The sequence below is a fragment of the Diadema setosum genome, chromosome 3, assembly GCF_964275005.1.
Source record: "Diadema setosum chromosome 3, eeDiaSeto1, whole genome shotgun sequence".
Lineage (NCBI taxonomy): Eukaryota > Metazoa > Echinodermata > Echinoidea > Diadematoida > Diadematidae > Diadema > Diadema setosum.
The window spans coordinates 32,903,573-32,909,752 of NC_092687.1; the positions used below are offsets into that span (position 1 = coordinate 32,903,573).

A 6,180-nucleotide genomic window follows, 5' to 3' on the forward strand; every position below is an offset into this window, starting at 1 on the left:
TTCTAGGCTGTTGGAAAAGAAATATCCGTAAGTTGTTATGTAATACATTACAGAAACGGTTTGTTGGCACAAGAGATGACACTTCAAGCGCTGACAGGAATAATGATCAATATGATGTACATGTATTACGAAAACATGCAATCCTGATGTAAAGTTAAGTTGAGAGGAGTAGAGAACACAAAGAACTTAAATCTGAGTAGACTTGATGTAGCATAAAATTTAAACTATTTATTATGGAAAGTCCAGCAAATGAAGGAACATATTCACAATGCATGCAAGAAAAAAAAAATTGTAATGTTCTGTCAATATCATGATACAGTACATGTATAAGGAATTATATGTATTTTCAATGATGATCATATAAATAAAAATGATGCATGAAAATATTTCCAATATTTGGTTTGATTTTACAGTCCAAGTAGTAGTACATAGCCGACTTGATCCTGACACTTTTCCTTTTCATTCAAGATAACACAATCAACATTCTCCTCATTTATAAATAAAAAGAGAGAAGAAATGTCACTGAATGTGATAAATGTCCCACCATAGTCTACAATCACAAAGGCGACAGTCAATCTTTTTCTTAATTTCCAGCTGGAGCCTCTTGCACACTCTTTGTCCTCCTCCTCGTCTGCATGTTTCCTTTATGATCACGCGAGTTGGAAATCCAGTGGCAAGCCCAGTTTGTGGTCTCTTTCTCGCTGGTATCTTGCATCCCTTTGCTTGTGCATACGAATGTATCATGTCTGCAGTAGAAAAGATGATAGAAAAAGAAATGCTAAATTGTCAGTACATACCTGTGTATACATACATGTATTTCAAGATTGAAAAAGTGAAACATCATGGAAATTTTATTCCAAGTATCCAGATATTGAATCAACCCCCTCCCCCTCCACATTTTGGCGACTACTCCGCCACATGAAATTTTTTGACTGCATCGTTCCCTGACTTTTACTTTGAAGTCTTGCACATCTTTTGATACTGTCATGACGCTGCATGACGTTTTATGTATGCCTGTCAGACTGAAAATGGCTCAAAACGTGATTTTGTGTATAAAGTCTATGCAAATTGAGTTTTCTCTTCTTATTCATAAAGATCTAATCATTTTCACTTTCATGGGCTGAAACTAATTAATTTTATCATGATAATGCTTGAAATGGGTTCTGACATAAATTCTGTGGGAAAAAAAATGATGAATCAACAGGCCGAAAAAACAAAAAAATACATGTACCTAAGATTACCAAGAAATTAATACAATAAAATACTGAAGAAATTGATTTTGATACTATCTTTTTTTTCAAATTCATTGTTAGAAATGCCACAAAGAATGTTTTCACCAAAAAATAGGATTCTAGGAGCTTTAATATCTGATAGGGAGCAAAATGCATGATTTTATGCATATACTGTATGACGAAAATTTCCATTTCTTTTTGTATAGCTTGGTAGATTACACCACGGGTAATGAACAAGCCAAATTTCATAGCGATTGTGCAATAAAACGCTGAGATCTCGGAGGGGGGGGGGGTAATTGAATCAACCCCTCCCAGGCCACAGAACACTAAAAAGGGCCTGGCCTGGTTAGGGGTAAGAGGAATTCAAAGTTTATTTGATGGAAATCGGATATGGAATAGCTACAAAATCCAAAAAGTACAACTAAAAGATTGTAATAAAATTTGAATTCCAAGCTCTAATAGGATTGCTCTGTTTTGGACATCCCAGCCATTTCAAAATTGATTTTCATTAAAAAAAAAAAAAAAAAAAAGAAATCCCCATGAAACTACATGGTCTTTCATACAGTTGTATTTTACAAGAGGTTTCTCACTATCCCACAAAAAAACAAAAACATGACAAAAACCTTAAGCCAAGTCTCAACCAAATCTTTATGATAGAGCTCTGTATCATATAAAAACGAACGGAAAAAAAAAAAGACTTTGAATGTGGAAATTAAAAAAAAAATGGCTAAGAAAGTAATTCTGTTTTTGAAGAGGGCTTGGCTTGACTTACTGAAAATAGTACTTGAGACGAAAGCATGGCAACCTTGTAAATCTGCAAACGAAGATGTCCCCTTCATGCTCGACCTGTTGTTGCCATGCAGGTCTTTCTGATCTCATGACCCACAATCTTCTCCAGAGAGTTGCCGCACACCGCCTGCCATTAGGATCCACTGATTCTGAGGATGTATGTCTGAAAAAGAGTTGAAAAGATCAAATCCTTAAATAAAATAAGAGAATTTACTAAACATAAACAAGCAGCTGACAAGACAAATGATTAATTCCTTACTTTTTTATACATGTAAAAAAAACATTCAAATCTCATTTCTCATTTTATGTGACATTTAATTTCATATAAACACTATGTTCACTGTCATTGAATTGATTTGGTTAAAAACTAACAACAGATTACAGAGGACAGAGGTCAAGGGAAAGAAAAATGACACATATAGGCAACACTTTCGAATACTAGTATTTTGCTCACCAATATCTTTCTACCAGCAAAAGAAATCTCCAGAAGCTAGAAGGCTGTCGAGCTCTTGGAAAGCTGCCTTACTCTCGAGGGGGTAATGGCGGCATCGTAGTCTCCTCAGCTCACCAATCTCCATGTTTACTGGTAAAGCAACCTGCTGTGGTGGCGCTCTGCAATTTGAATGTACACCTGCTCATGTTGGTCTAGCCTCTCCAATACTTCAAGCCTATGGAGAGTGAACATCCTCTGATCTGAAAATGCAGATGAAGAAAAGCATTCAAAAGATTAAAGACGTACTGTCGTGCATACTGTCGTGCATATTTTGAATTGATTGTAAGCGCTTTGGGCCTTGTGGGAAAAGCGCACTATAAGTAATAATAATAATAATAATAATGCTTCACAATGGATGAAACAATTAACCACTGGACTGCAGCAGGCTTTTACGCACACTGAACACCTGGGTGCTGATGCATAATAATGCATGTGTATCTCAAAACATGCCTTCCAGAAGGCGAAAGATTGGCCAGAATTATATTGCTTGAAATATGAAATAGTGAGGCATCATCCTCTCCTGATCTGCGATACCTCCACAAATCCTTCACAAAGAGCAGCTTTACTTACTATCATCAAAAGATTCATCAAAACCCTTCTTCCCACTGTAGGTCGCCATTTTGAATTGAGACTCTATAGAAACTTTCACCTTGGAGACCAATCAAAACCCTCACAAAGCTAAATCAGCTAAATCACTGATTTTGGGGGGCACCTGTTGCCCGTACATTCAATCATGTCATAGGGGTAGGGGTAGCACAGCGCTGAGGCTTCAAATTGCACATTATATGAAGACGTAATATTATATTACATGCTCAGCACACAATGGAATGTTGCCAAGGATATTACGTGGTCCGCAGCAAAGTAGTTAAACCCAAAATCTCACAGAAAGTTACTTGCAAAATGCTTGTGATGGAGTGAAGAGGTGTATCCTAACGGTTAGACTTAGCTTTAGCCTTTAGTTGACAAGAACTTTTGTCACAATCATAAGGAATTTGACAAGGAATGTCTTAAATCTAAACGTATGTCTCCTTACAGTTAGCTGCACGCGTAAGTACAAAATCAAATTCTGAGCCTCTGTGTCCAAATTCTCATTTTTGAAAGTAAAATGAGGAAAAGGTCAACTTAGGTCTGAACGATCTAATAGTAGGGTTGGACCTACTACTAATCGACCGCCTAATGTTTATTTGCTTGATAAGAATATCTAACACTGAAATTCACGTAAAAAACTTGACCTACGTGATTGAGAAAATCCAGCTCTATCAAATGCCGTTGTTCCCTTTTCGATTCGAAGTTTCAGTGCAAAAATATCGCAGACGAACTTGCGTGGCCTCGTTTCAGCTCCCCGCGGTAAATCGCGTTTTTAGGATCGACCACTGATTTTGCATTGACAATGCACGTAAACCGAGTTGTATTGAACACCGTGTTGTACGAAGCTTTTTAGAAGCATTTTAGAAACTTCCATAGACATTACATTGTGCTGTCATTACGATTCGGTGAAAATATTCATTCGAAATTTTGTCCTTGATTAAAACCATTAATGAACAGTGAATTACCGCGTTTTCCCACACCATCCTAATCTACATTCAAAGCCAATCCATTTTTATGTGCTTTGCGCGCAGAGAAGTGCGTACTAAGTGTTCAGTGCGCGAATTATACGCGGTCGGTTTCAATAAGGGTGGTCGATATGTAGTAGGGCTACCATACAGCCAGGTTCCCAGTCAGTAGTTGTGGCTATGGATGTGACATAGGTTTTTAGGTGGTTACTATTCAGGATATCTGGGCAAAGGTATGATGCAAAGTTGATTGTAGAGTCTCGAGGCGGCTGAAAACTCCCCCGGCTGAACTTAACATACATGTAAATAGATTCTAACGTTATATCTTATGGTAAGGGTACCACCTATCGCCAGTATCGGCAGGGTACCTGCTTGACATCGGCACCCTGGCTCCCTGCGTATTTATCATGGCTGTTTGCGTACGAACGAAAAAGTATGCGCGGGATTACAGTAAGTGTCATTAGCTTTGAAAACAATAAAAACGAAGAAACGCAAATCAAACTCACAAACAAACTAACAAACCAAACTAGTAGTAGCCCTATAGACATGTTTCAATTACACATTACACATGCGCTCAGTAACGACGCATGGCTGTGAAATTGACGTGTATTACCTATGGAGGGAGGGTTGCCGATCGCTAACAGCTAGAACTAACGTTGCGCGAAGAAAACGGATTGCGTGCACTAAAATTGCGCTATTTTAAAACGAAGATTTAAAACCAACAAGACGGTCACGACATATCAACTGTAGTATTTATGGCATATTTGAGGTAAGATTTAGGCGAATTTGTAATATATTTTTGGAATAAACAAGCTACAAATCCAATAGGATGACGATAGGTGGTACCCTCAATCATACACACAATCAACATGTAGGGTATACAGTTGAACGTAACTTACCATTAGCTGCAAGCAGCTTTGCGTGATGTGTTGATGCAGATTTTCCGCTGCCCCATTACACTACAGTCACTTCCTCATGGGAACAACAACGTGAATATTGGGCATTGTCCTTTATCCAGTCCACCGCAGGACCTTTTCCAACGCTGTCATCACAGTCACAGGGCATAAAATTTCTTCGTTCTCTGCGCTGCCATTTTGCTTTGTACGCGTTAACGTTTTACAGAATTTGAAAATGCAACTCAACGGCGGTACACGCGGTACTCGACTCGTTGCGTAATACATGCACTGTACTCGCATCGCGAGTGTGCGCGCACGCACGCGTGCGTAGCTACTAGTAACCCCACTCAGTGGTCATAGAAGCGATATGTGCGTGCGCGCGGGCTGGCGATCACACGTGCACTCGATTGGCGCCACAAAATACTAAGTAGACACGAATGGGGGGGGGGGGGGGGGGCTATCGGAGATCCGGTTAGTACATTTTCGGCGCATCATGATAGAATAAAACATAAGAAATTTGATCGGATTTCAACTCCTTATGTGCCATGGTGGAAATCCCCTGTGTGCCACGTTATTCTGAGACACGGAGGTAGTCATGCTTACAAAATTCTGTTAGGATGAGCATTATAGTAGGCAAGGTGAACGAGGTACCATTTTGTAGACTTGCCGCTTTTCAAACACGGAATTTCGAATTTACACCACCCATGTTTTTCCCATTTTGCAGAGACCGCGGTTCCTTCCATGTTTCTTTGAAAAAAAAATGCAATAAGATACCATCAGATCTTCCTACTATTAATTATCAAACATAATCATTTCGTGTGCGTAATTTTTTAGGTCAGCCCACAATGCAACAAGCAAAAACAGCACTCCAACTTTTTATCAGGCGACACTCGTGGCTAATATGAAAATTGGAATGCGTGTAAAACTCAACATTAACCTTTCCATTTCAATTCAATTAAATTCATTTATTTTCCATACTTCTCATGAGCATTGTAACAGAAATCAAACCAGTTCTTTAACTTTTTTTGTACAATGTGTGGAACACAAAATACATGGTGTTAACACAATAATTACATGTAGTGATAACTGGTCAAAATCGAAATCGAAATGGGGTTGATTAAAGAGAAGTATGACGGGACCTATATCTTGTTTGGCTGTAAGCCCCGAGTAATCAGTGTTTGCGAAAAAGAAACGGAGAACGGATCCTAGAAGTCAAG

The 6,180-nt window shown here is 38.7% G+C and overlaps 1 long non-coding RNA gene across 1 annotated transcript; it reads right to left on the bottom strand.

Moving 5' to 3' along the window:
• Positions 1-247: 247 nt before the first annotated feature.
• On the bottom strand, positions 248-5,209 carry LOC140226346 (uncharacterized). The gene is made up of 4 exons (XR_011900935.1): positions 4,967-5,209; positions 2,476-2,714; positions 2,005-2,184; positions 248-746 (listed from the first exon to the last, which is right to left on the bottom strand). It is a non-coding gene; the product is annotated as an uncharacterized lncRNA (long non-coding RNA).
• Between the last annotated feature and the right edge of the window lie 971 nt (positions 5,210-6,180).